This window comes from Phyllobates terribilis, unplaced genomic scaffold, assembly GCF_046119375.1.
Source record: "Phyllobates terribilis strain yellow unplaced genomic scaffold, ASM4611937v1 Scaffold_2__4_contigs__length_985480577, whole genome shotgun sequence".
In the NCBI taxonomy this organism is placed as follows: domain Eukaryota; kingdom Metazoa; phylum Chordata; class Amphibia; order Anura; family Dendrobatidae; genus Phyllobates; species Phyllobates terribilis.
The window spans coordinates 380,902,753-380,916,065 of NW_027362762.1; positions in this window are offsets into that span (position 1 = coordinate 380,902,753).

A 13,313-nucleotide genomic window follows, 5' to 3' on the forward strand; every position below is an offset into this window, starting at 1 on the left:
TATTTGGGCATCGCTACATGCGATCTCCTCTTGCCCAGCTCCAAGTGGACCGGGCGAGAGGCCCGAATCTATAAATGGAAAAGTGAACAGCTCTTCAGAGTGTAAAAATGTGGGATCAGTTGTCTCTGGGGATTCGGCATGGTGGGAGGAAGGAAGATCAGGGTGAGGAATATGCGGTCCATTCTCACAGCTACTGAGACCATGTGGAAGACAGGGTGGTGGTGATGGCTAAGTGACTGGAAGCATTATCCGCTATCCAACCAACAACCTTTTGACACTGCTCTGGGTTCCATAGTGGTGTGCTGCGGTCCCCTAGGAAATGGGACAGGAAGGTCGGGCGAGAAGATGTGGGTGTTTGTTGTGGCACAATTTCAGCTTGCCCACGGCCTTGTCCTCGGCCTCTGCATGCACCATTACCATCACGTCCAGTTCCCCGTCCCTTGCCACGTGCTTTGCCCATTTTAAATGGAGGACAGTATCTTCCACGCTCACTACAAATGACTGAGTTTGGAGCGAACTTATATGTGATCCATGTGATGGAGAAAACAGAGTTTTAAATACCTGGCCTGTAGGTAGCTAGTTTGAATAGCAAACTGGTGTGAATTGCTTCACTGACACACTGAAAGAAATTTTTAATGGAGGCCAGAAATGGCAGTATTTTCTGACAACATATATGTGATCCGTGTGACGGAGAAAACACAGTTTTAAATACTTGGCCTGTAGGTAACTAGTTTGAACAGCAAACTGGTGTCAAAAACTTCACTGAGACAGTGAAAAAAAATTTGAATGGAGGCCAAAAATGGCAGTATTTTCTGAAAATGTATATGTGATCCATGTGACAGAGAAAACACAGTTTTAAATAGCTGGATTTCTAGCGCTGTAATATGGAAAGAACCTGGCTGTATTCTGCAGTGCCAACAAGCAAATGGCACAGAAAAACGGTGTTCTCTGGATTGCTTTTTAAGCAAATAATGAGGATTAAGATCCAAAAAAAAGTATTCCTGTCCCCTGAGACCTGGGCCTTTGTATAGAAATACAGTTAGGTCCATATATATTTGGACAGAGACAACATTTTTCTAATTTTGGTTCTAGACATTACCACAATGAATTTTAAACAAAACAATTCGGATGCAGTTGAAGTTCAGACTTTCAGCTTTCATTTGAGGGTATCCACATTAAAATTGGATGAAGGGTTTGGGAGTTTCAGCTCCTTAACATGTGCCACCCTGTTTTTAAAGGGACCAAAAGTAATTGGACAAATTAAATAATTGTAAATAAAATGTTCATTTCTAGTACTTGGTTGAAAACCATTTGTTGGCAATGACTGCCTGAAGTCTTGAACTTATGGACATCACCAGACGCTGTGTTGCCTCCTTTTTGATGCTCTGCCAGGCCTTCACTGCGGTGGTTTTCAGTTGCTGTTTGTTTGTGGGCCTTTCTGTCTGAAGTTTAGTCTTTAACAAGTGAAATGTATGCTCAATTGGGTTGAGATCAAGTGACTGACTTGGCCATTCAAGAATATTCCACTTCTTTGCTTTAATAAACTCCTGGGTTGCTTTGGCTTTATGTTTTGGGTCATTGTCCATCTGTAGTATGAAACGACGACCAATCAGTTTGGCTGCATTTGGCTGGATCTGAGCACATAGTATGGCTCTGTATACATCAGAATTCATTCGGCTGCTTCTTTCCTGTGTCACATCATCAATAAACACTAGTGACCAAGTGCCACTGGCAGCCATGCATGCCCAAGCCAGCACACTGCCTCCGCCGTGTTTTACAGATGATGTGGTATGCTTTGGATCATGAGCTGTACCACGCCTTTGCCATACTTTTCTCTTTCCATCATTCTGGTAGAGGTTGATCTTGGTTTCATCTGTCCAAAGAATGTTCTTCCAGAACTGTGCTGGCTTTTTTAGATGTTTTTTAGCAAAGTCCAGTCTAGCCTTTTTATTCTTGATGCTTATGAGTGGCTTTCACCGTGCAGTGAACCCTCTGTGTTTACTCTCATGCAGTCTTTTCTTTATGGTAGATTTGGATATTGATACGCCTACCTCCTGGAGAGTGTTGTTCACTTGGTTGGCTGTTGTGAAGGGGTTTCTCTTCACCATGGAGATTATTCTGCGATCATCCACCACTGTTGTCTTCCGTGGGTGCCCAGGTCTTTTTGCATTGATGAGTTCACCAGTGCTTTCTTTCTTTCTCAGGATGTACCAAACTGTAGATTTTGCCACTCCTAATATTGTAGCAATTTCTCGGATGGGTTTTTTCTGTGTTTGCAGCTTAAGGATGGCTTGTTTCACCTGCATGGAGAGCTCCTTTGACCGCATGTTTACTTCACGGCAAAAGCTTCCAAATGCAAGCACCACACCTCAAATCAACTCCAGGCCTTTTATCTGCTGAATTGAGAATGACATAACAAAGGGATTGCCCACACCTGTCCATGAAATAGCCTGGGAGTCAATTGTCCAATTACTTTTGGTCCCTTTAAAAACAGGGTGGCACATGTTAAGGAGCTGAAACTCCTAAACCCTTCATCCAATTTTAATGTGGATACCCTCAAATGAAAGCTGAAAGTCTGAATTTCAACTGCATCTGAATTGTTTTTGTTTAAAATTCATTATGGTAATGTCTGGAACCAAAATTAGAAAAATGTTGTCTCTGTCCAAATATATATGGACCTAACTGTAGCTAACAGCAACAGAAGGCAGAATTGGAATGGAGCCTCTTGTGCTATATGCACTGCAGTCTGCTATATACCCTGCCTGCCTATATACACCCTGCCTGCCCGATATCTCTGCAGACAGTGTAGTGAGCTGGCAGGCTCTGGCTGTTCTGTGATAATTGAGATAGAGCCTGTGACAGAAATGATTACGCAGGATGGTGTTGCCACCTTGTGGCCAGGGGTTGCACCTGCGCAGGGAGTGATGACAGAGAAAAAGACTGAGTCTCCTGTGTCCCGCCCTAGTGAGTCACGTGACCAGAGTGAGAAGCAGGAAAAAGCGCGCGGAGAGTCAGAGAGAGTCTGTGAAAAGAACCAGGACGGTGTGCAGGTCCTCGTGTGTGCCTTAGAGGATACTCTCAACGTGGCTGCTGTTATCTGACATCTTTTCCTCAGAGCTTTCCCCAGCTTCCGCACTGCTGAAGGATTCAGCTGTTACACTCCCCACTACTGGAGTGTGGACTACACAAGGGAATCCACAAGTGCTGCTATCCGGATCAGAGAGACTGTAAGCGGGACCTCTGGCGAGAGGAATTTGTTATTCCTGTTTTTTTTTCTTCGGCTGGGACGCCTTCCTGCAAAGACAGACAGGCCTGCGACGGGGGACACATCCTTCTGGAGTAAAGGACTGGTAACGTGTGAGTAGGGACAGTGAGGGTCAGCTTATAAGTACACGTTATTGCTGTGAACATTTACGGTTGTCATTTATTGTGTTCTGCTATGTTAAAAATGTATACAAGTAAAGATACGGTTATCAAGATAGAGTCTGTGTGTGGGGATCTTGCTGGGCCAGATCACAGATACCAACGCGCGGCCTTGCCCGCGGTCACTTCATCTGGCGTAGTCAGCAGGATCTGTGACCAACAGGATTCCCACCCAGGCCACATGTACAGTCAGAAAGCCCCGCCGGTGTCTATTGTGAATCAGGTCAGGAAATTTGGTGGACGAAACTACCCTGTACCAGAGTGAGCGGAACAAGTCCGGATACTGGGGGAAATGTATAATATTGACCCTAAGACCTTGGCAGAAATGGCGGTACTGACGCTAGAGGGGGAGGCATGGACGACAGTCAGACTGGAGACGGTCAGGGGCCAGCGTACAGTGGATGATTCGGTGCGGGTGCTGGAGAACACCTATGGGCCGACCACATACCAGGGAACACTGCGACACATGTTCTTTAGACGGACGCAGCTTGAATGGGAGGATATTCCCCAATATGCGAACGCCCTTCAGGTACTTCTTGAACAAGCTTGTGGAAAAGGGGAACAACTAGCTGGTATGGCTCCTCGTGACCTGGTACTGAGAGACCAATTTGTAATAGGACTGAGAGACCAGTATCTTAACCGCACGTTACAGGACTTGATCCGGATGATGCCGACTCTTACTTTTGCTGAAGTCAAACAGGAAGCCATAGAACGTTCAAGGGGACCCGTCATGGATGTGGGGATTCCAGGTGCTGCGTGCAGATCCACATCTGACATTAAAAATCCGAACAGTGACATGGAATACCTGAAACAGATGGTACAGACTTACAGAAACAGGTATTACAGTTAACATTAGACCGACAGGGAGACCAGCGAAGACAGCCTAGTTGTCCCGTGGGACAGTGTTGGTCATGCGGTGATCCTCGCCATAGGGCAAATCGTTGTCCTCAACACTTCCCTCTGCAAAAACCTCCGTCGCACCAACGAACAAACCCTCAGTCACCCCAGCGAAGGGAATTTCGATCAGACCAGCGAATGGAACCCCAGCCATATCCACAAGCAGAGCTACCACGCCGGGCCTCACCACAATGGCCGCCGTTAAACTACACACCCCTGCAGCTGAGGCTCGCGCAGCAGGGGAGGCCAAGGAGAGGGGTGTGGAAAAACAGAGCCGACGGCGGAGTGCTCTTGCCTCGAATAGCCCGACACTTGAAGTTGTCCTGGAAGGAATTGCCGTACAGGGACTGATGGACACCGGGTCACAAGTGACCACGATCTCTAAACAGTTTTACGAAAATTACCTCAAACCAAGAACTGCTTGTGACCCAGACACCGCCATTAAGATTATTGCGGCTAATAATCTACCCATTCCAGTGACCGGAGTTGCTTGGATGGACACAAAGGCCTGCGGACAGGACTTAGGGAAACGAGGGATCGTCATCGTCAAGGAAGGTTTCGGCTCCGAGACCCCAGTGATAGTTGGAATGAACATCTTGAAAGACCTAGATCTTATGCTGTTGACAAGAAAAGGACCCAAATACTGGCAGAAAGTCACCAAACATAAGCCGACTCGTCTGGCGATCCAGCGCGTAATCCGGACCGTTGGACTTCAACAGATGGCAGAGGAACAACTACCCCTAGCCGCCATTACGGTGCCACGCCGTACCCGGATTTCTTTGTCCGCTGAAAAAGAGACAGTCATTTCCTTACCCCTTAACACACCCACTGACAACTTGAGGGGGTTGAGGTGTTGATCGAGCCGAGGACCCCAAGTGGGGGTAAGCTAAACCCACTAGTTGCTCGCACTAGTGGCTAAACAACACCGCAGACGTAGGCCTAGCCCTTGAAGCCGGCACTCAACTTGCCCGGGTATATGCCCTACCCACAGAAGTGAATCCCATTGGACCCCTAAAATTCACCCCGTCTACAGAAGGCGACTGGACGGTAACCGTCTCAGCCATAAACGCCCAAGTAGACGATGAAGACATTGGGCGAAAACTACAGGAAAAAGTACAGCTAGACACGTCTCAATACACCAAACAAGAAGTGTCTCAAGTGGAGGAACTCCTGCGGGAACACCAAGACTCCTTTGCAAAGCATGACACAGACTTTGGGTGTACCACCAGTATCCAGCACGAGATACCCACGGGCGATACCCCCCCTATCCGCGAGAGGTACCGGCAGATACCACCTCAACAATACCAGGAGGTGAAAAGCCTATTAGAATCCATGCTACACGCCGGAGTGGTACGTGAAAGCCAGAGCCCGTGGGCTGCACCCGTGGTGATAGTCAAAAAGAAAGATGGTTCCCTGAGATTTTGCGTAGACTACTGTAGGCTGAACGCTTGCACTATCCGGGACTCATATCCACTTCCCCGGATCAAAGAGTCACTGACCGCCCTGAAGAAGGCCAAATACTTTTCGTCCCTAGACCTGGCCAGTGGATATTGGCAGGTTCCAATGAGTGAGAAGAACAGGGAAAAGACCGCCTTCATCCTTCCCATGGGCCTGTATGAGTTCGACCGGATGCCGTTCGGCTTGAATAACGCACCAGGGACCTTTCAGAGACTGATGGAACGCTGTCTGGGAGACTTTAACTTTGAGTTTATGCTGATATACCTTGACGACATCGTGGCATACTCCGCCACCTTCGAGGATCATCTTCACAAGCTTGGCCAAGTGTTCCAGCGCTTGAGGGGACATGGCTTGAAGTTGAAGCCCAGCAAGTGCCGTCTGTTCCAGCAGGAAATCGACTACTTGGGTCACCGGATCTCGGCCGAAGGTGTCCAGCCCTCTCCGGAGAAGATAGCAGCCGTTCAAGAGTGGCCGCAGCCAACTATCGTCAAAGAAGTTCGGGCTTTTCTGGGGCTGGCAGGCTACTACCGTCGGTTTGTCAAGGACTTTGCTCGGCTTGCTGAACCACTGCATGAGGTTCTCCGAGGGACCGCGAACAGTCCCAGAGGACGACGCATCAGTTGGGGGCCTGACCGAGAAAGATCCTTTCAGGCACTTAAGGCTGCTCTACCATCACCCCCTGTTCTGGCGTATGCAGATTACACATTACCGTTTCAGTTGCACACCGACGCCAGCCTTCAAGGTCTAGGGGCGGTCCTCTCTCAAGTTCAAGATAGTAAAGAACGCGTGATAGCCTATGCCAGTAGGTCTCTCCGTGATACCGAAAAGAATCCCGTCAACTAGAGCTCCTTCCGCTTGGAACTCTTGGCTCTGACTTGGGCTATGATGGAGAAATTTGCCGGCTATCTGACAGGAGCGGAGGTGCTGGTCATGACGGACAACAATCCTCTTGCCCACCTAGAGAATGCCAAACTAGGGGCAATGGAACAGCGCTGGATGGCCAGGCTCTCTAGATTCCAGTACAAAATTAAATACAGAGCGGGGAACGAGAATCAGAATGCTGACAGCCTGTCTAGAGTGACATCATCCCCGCCAGTGGGGGACCGGGATGAAGAGTTGGAGGAAGATGAGATGCCTGACTTTGCCCGGCTCGCAAAGCGAGTAGGGGGGATTGAAGCCGTAGTGGGATCTCCCGTGTCCCAGCAAGAATGGGCCAAGCTTCAAGATCGAGATCCCGAGTACGTCTTACTGAAACAGTATGTGAATAAACAAGAGAAACCGCCCTCTGAAGTGAGAGCCCGACTATCGACCGGAGCCTTGGCTCTGCTTGCCCAATGGGATCGGCTGATCGTGAAAGATGGAGTCCTGTATCGCAGGGCCCTTTTATCCCATATGCTGGAGGAGTGTTTGCAGATTGTTGTCCCAATGCAGTTGGCCCATGAGATGATGGGCGAAGCTCACAGGAGGAAAGGCCACTTCGGCATAGACAAGACCCTCCGGTGGACCCAGCAGTTCATTTTTTGTCCGGGGCTCCGTAAGCTGGTTGAAAACATCTGTCAAGGATGCCGTACCTGTGAATTCCACAAGTCCGCGGAGCAGCGTGCCCCCGTCCAGACTATTAAGACGTCGAGGCCCCTCGAGCTGTTGATGGTGGACTATCTGTTGATCGGAACGGCGAATAGTGGCTACCAGTACTGTCTGGTGATGGTGGACCACTTCACGAAATTCGCCGTCGCTGTTGCTACCAAGGATCAGACTGCTGAATCAGCTGCACAGGCCATCTGTCAGCAATTTGTTCGGGTCTACGGGTGTCCGGAGCGGCTACACTCTGATCAGGGAGCTTGTTTCGAAGGGCGAGTCATTGAAGAACTCCAACGGATGTATGGAATCAACAAGTCCAGGACCACCCCTTACCATCCACAAGGGAATGGCGCGTGTGAACGCTTTAACCGGACCCTCTTACAACTGATCCGGACACTGGCTGAAGACAAAAAGCCCGACTGGCCTCGATTCCTCCCAGAACTGCTGTGGGCCTATAATAATCAAGTCCATTCCGTCACCGGATACACCCCATACACCCTTCTCTTTGGCCGTCCAGGCCAAGACATCCATGAGTTGCAACTGTCTAGCTCCGAAGAAGATACCTGTGGTACCTATCCTTCCTGGCTGCAAACACACCGCCAGAGAATGGAGACTGTCTACCGGCTAGTAGGCCGACAAATCCAGGATCAAGTGCACGCTGACCCACTTCCGGTACAAGAGGACTCACTGAATGTAGGTCAACTGGTCCTAGTCCGTATAAAGAAACCGCAAGGGAAACTCCGGCCCAAGTGGGAGACCGAAGTCTATCGAGTAATTGGACAGCCGTACCCCGGTGGCCCCGTCTATCGAGTGCAGGGCGAAGACAGCGGCAGCATCCGAACTTTGCACCGTAATATGTTGCGCCCCTGTCGCTCCCAGCCTGACTCCCCTACTGTGATACCTAGAGAGATGGATATCACTAATACTGTCGGAGACACTGACCCCGGGGATGTAGAGATTAAATGCATGCCTACCCCTGTCCGTCCGACTGACGCACTTGAACCGATTACCTCCTCTACTGACATGTTGACTGGGAAAGAGAGTGGGGTGACTGATCGGAGAGAGGGGATCCAACCCGTTAGGCGGACAACGAGGACCACTGCAGGGGTACCTCCAGTACAGTCCTACAGAGACCAATATGTGTGGCCCTCTTCCCATCCGCCCCCTGTCACATCCACAGCCATCGCCGCCCTGGAGCCGGTCGTTGACAGGGACTGCCAACCTTTGAGTGGGGGGCGTGTAGTGAGCTGGCAGGCTCTGGCTGTTCTATGATAATTGAGATAGAGCCTGTGACAGAAATGATTACGCAGGATGGTGTTGCCACCTTGTGGCCAGAGGTTGCACCTGCGCAGGGTGTGATGACAGAGAAAAAGACTGAGTCTCCTGTGTCCCGCCCTAGAGAGTCACGTGACCAGAGTGAGAAGAAGGAAAAAGCGCGCGGAGAGTCTGAGAGAGTCTGTGAAAAGAACCAGGACGGTGTGCAGGTCCTCGTGTGTGCCTTAGAGGATACTCTCAACGTGGCTGCTGTTATCTGACATCTTTTCCTCAGAGCTTTCCCCAGCTTCCGCACTGCTGAAGGATTCAGCTGTTACACTCCCCGCTACTGGAGTGTGGACTACACAAGGGAATCCACAAGAGCTGCTATCCGGATCAGAGAGACTATAAGCGGGACCTCTGGCGAGAGGCCGAAGTATTCCTTCCTTTCAGCGAAATTTGTTGTTCCTGTTTTTTTTTCTTCGGCTGGGACGCCTTCCTACAAAGACAGACAGGCCTGCGACGGGGGACACATCCTGTGTTCTGCTATGTTAAAAATGTATTCAAGTAAAGATACGGTTATCAAGATAGAGTCTGTGTGTGGGGATCTTGCTGGGCCAGATCATAGATACCAACGCGCGGCCTTGCCCGCGGTCACTTCAATAGATTAGTCCTCAGAAGGACTGTTTGTTAAGATGGATATGTGTAATGTACGCTTTTTCTCCCTACACTACCTAATACACAAGCAAATCTCTCCCTGACGCAGCAGCACCTCTCCGTACTCTGCCTGATTCCGGAGTGACTGTGATGAGCACAGCGGCGCCAGGTCTGATATAGACTTGATGACGCTGTGCGGCCAGCCAATCGCTGTAATGCCACAACCAACATGGCTACTTCATTACAGTGCATGGCAGGCAATCCCTGCATGTTGATTGGCACTCTAAAGAGCGCCAAAACATGCAGGGAGGGGACCCGAGCATCCGCCCGAGCATCTCGCAAGTATTCGGCGAGCTCCGAGCATCTTGAGTACTGAGATGCTCGGATGAGTACCGAATACTTGCGAGTATGCTCGCTCATCACTAATTATAAATTTATAATGCATTCTGGCCCCATTACTGAAAGTGTGGTGACCAGGAGGAAATGAGCTTTTTTCCTCTTAGGGAGCCATTGGCCTTCAGTCATAGAGGCGCAGCTTCAGTCACTGCTCAGTACACAGTGAGTATAAACATGTCCCAGCACTTTGACAGCTTGCTCTGCAGCGCATCTGTGCACAGGGAGATATCAAAGTAGCAGGATGTGCTTACAGTCACCGCTCACAGTATTCAAAGCCGTGACTGAAAGCTGGTGACTCATGGGAGGCATAAAGTTTATTTTTTCCTGGTAGCTTTGGAATGCTATTATCCTGCAGATTAACCACATATATGCAGTATTTGCATTTGGGGACATGACAGGTTTTCTTTAAAGGGGTGCAGACAAAGTAGAGAAAATCCTGGCACTCATGTGTGTTCAATCAGTTCATTTATTCCACATGTAGGGAAACTACACAAGTATATGTGCTGCCGAAGCAGCACTTTCCATGTGCACCACTATTACTAACAAGGTTTACGGAGTGCCGACTATTTTGTACCTACATTGTTCTTTAAAGGGGTGATCCCATCTACAAGATCCTATCCCAATTTGTAGAAGGTGTAATAATGATAATATTAGAAAAATACCTCCAATTAGAAATGTAGCATAGTTTTTATGATTGCCTATGTCTCTTTCCTCATGTGCAGGCATTGCAGGACCTTAGGTATCCATGGTTACGACCACTGATATAGTGACAGTTAGCTAGTTGCTAGTGGTCATAACCGTGGATACCTAAGGTCCTGTAATGCCTGCACATGAGAAAAGAGACATAGCAAATCAGAAAAACTATACTACATTTCTAATTGGAGGTATTTGTTATTATTATAATAATAATTATTATTATTACACCCACTACATATTGGGATAGGGTCTTGGAGATGGGAATACCCTTTTAAGCATGCCTATATTTAGAGGGGTGGTCCGAAGTCCAAAGTAATTTTCATCCTAAATCCCTATCTATCTAGTGCGGTAATCTAAACTATTTTCTAATATACAATACTTGAATTAAAAATTCCATAGCCTTCCCTAACTACAGTATCTAACTGCTTTTCTATTTTTTTTCATTTGTTTTTAATGACACTTCACTTCACAATCCCAGTGCATGCTGGGATACTCAAATGAAGAATCATCAGGGAGCAGAGGCTGTGTGTTTCAGGGGCTGGGCTAATCCTTGCACTATGTGCAAGTGCACAATGACAGCGAGCGCTCTGACAGCTCAGATCAGCAGTAACAAGCCGGTAACAGAGCGCTTTGCCAGAATACCCAGCATGCAGAGACCAGTGACGCCACATGCGGGGGGTGGCGCTGGTCTCTGCACGCTGGGTATTTTGACAACCCGTTCTGTTGTTGGCTCATTATTGCTGATCTCAGCCTACTTCACCGGCCCCTGAACAAGCGTCACTAATGAGGCTTCATTTCAGGGAGGGAGCAGGGGCTGCAGCGATGACCGCACTGGGCATGCACTGGGATTCTCAAATGATGCGTCATCAAAAAAGAAGTGGAAAAAAGAAAAGCATTTAGATAGTGCAGTTAGGGAAGGATATGAAATGTTTAATTCATGTAGATTAGAAAATAATTTAGATTATTGCACTAAATAGATCGGGATTTAGGATGAAAATTACTTTGTACTTCCGAATACCCCTTCAAGTAAGGGGTTTGTCCCCGAAATATAGCAAAGGTTGGCATGTAAACATACTAACTATCTAACTGTGAACGATATTTTAATGCTCCAAAATGTGGTTTTACTGCCATCTACTTTTATAACCAGTTAAAACTGATTTGGTACACTTCATAGACTAATAGTTCCAGAACCTATCCCAATTCTCATGCTGTTTAAACTGCCATTCACTTTTTTTTTAGTGCACAGTTCTTCTTAATGAGCATTCTGACAGCACCATATGTGCTTGAACTTCCTTTCCACTCACATATATTGCACTTGCCATTGTCCAATGGCTTGTCTGTCTGAAACAGAAAGCTTGCCTCTGAGGTATGCCTGCATCCAGTTTGACAGACAGGAGAGCCGGATGAAAGACCTGACCTACTTATGTACTCCATCTTAATGTCTATGCTATTAAAGATTGATTATACCTTACAACATGCAGTAAGACAAAAGGGAGACACCTAGTGGCTGTCATTTTTTTTTCAGGGACAAGACAACAAATTTAAATGAAGAGATTTGTAAATTGCCTATTTATCAGATAATCTATTAAATGAGATCATCATGTTATCTTAAAGGACAATAACCATTTAAATCCAACATGCTCCATACTTCCTTCCCCTGACACTTGCCTTCAGGGGAGAGTGGGGCACGATCAAACTCATAGGACTAGTTGCAGCCAACCTATCTCAAAAATTCATTTTTGCTAGAGTGGTACAAGATTTAAAAAAACACGGCTGCTATCTTCTAAGAACAACTGTATACCTGTGCATGGGTTGTGTCTGTTGTCATAGGCCAGATTAGAAGATTAAAAAATCTCCTTTATTTTCTAAAACCTTCCTGGAAGTTAGACAGCTCTTTGACTGATGCTGTGTACATGTGCTTCCTGTAATAGCAGTAAATATGTTCTTTCAGGGAAGATGCAAATGATTTTGTAATCTTGAATGTCTAATTTAAAACGTTCTGATTTTTATCAGTTTTAACTGTTATCAGTTTTATGGTTTAGCGATAATTGACCTTATTTACGAAAAAAGGCTATGTTCACATTGTGTTTATGACCTCCATTTAACTTACAGGTTATTAAAGCTGCTCATGTATATATAAAATGGGGGCTGTGATGAATACCTAACAGTGGCATCCATCACCCAGGGGCATGTAAAATGGTTGGTTTCTTACATGTGGAGGACGCAGGGTGACCCCTTTTATTAAAGATGTTAGTATTCCCCTTTAAGAGTATGGATACAATGGTTATTAGTGACAGAGTGATTCCTCTCAGCCAGAAGGAATGTGTTAGGCTTACTAGGTGAGGTGGATCCTCAAACCCCAAGGTCCGGATGGGCATACAGACAACAGCCGTCAGTGCAGCAGGCAGCTGAGGCATGATCAAAACAGGTGGCAGAGGTATGGGAGACTGCTGACAGACAGGAGTCCCAAAACAAGTAGCAAAGGTCCTGGAAAACAGGAACAAGTAGCAGAGGTCCTGGAAGCCACAAGTGGACAGGAGACATCTTTGAAGTCGCAGGCAGACACATAGCAGAGGTCCTGGAAAATTGAAGACAGGTAGTAGAGACACTGGAATTCTCAGGCAGAAAGGAGATGTACAGGAAACCGCAGACAGGCAGCAGAGAAACTGGAAGCCGCAGGCAGGCCGCAGATGTCTTTGGAGACCACACACAGGTAGCAGACAGAATGCCGGAGCAACTAGAAAGTCTTAATATCAAGACGTCCTGTAAGCTAAAGGTGGACAGTTAGCAGAGGTCCTGGAAGCCAAAAACATACAGGAGACGTCCTGGAAGCAGCAGATGGACCCATATCAGAGGTCCTGGAAGACCAGGAACAGGTAGCACAGGCACTGGAAGCTGCAGGCAGAAAGGAGATGTCCGGGAAACCACAGACAGGTAGCAGAGATACTGGA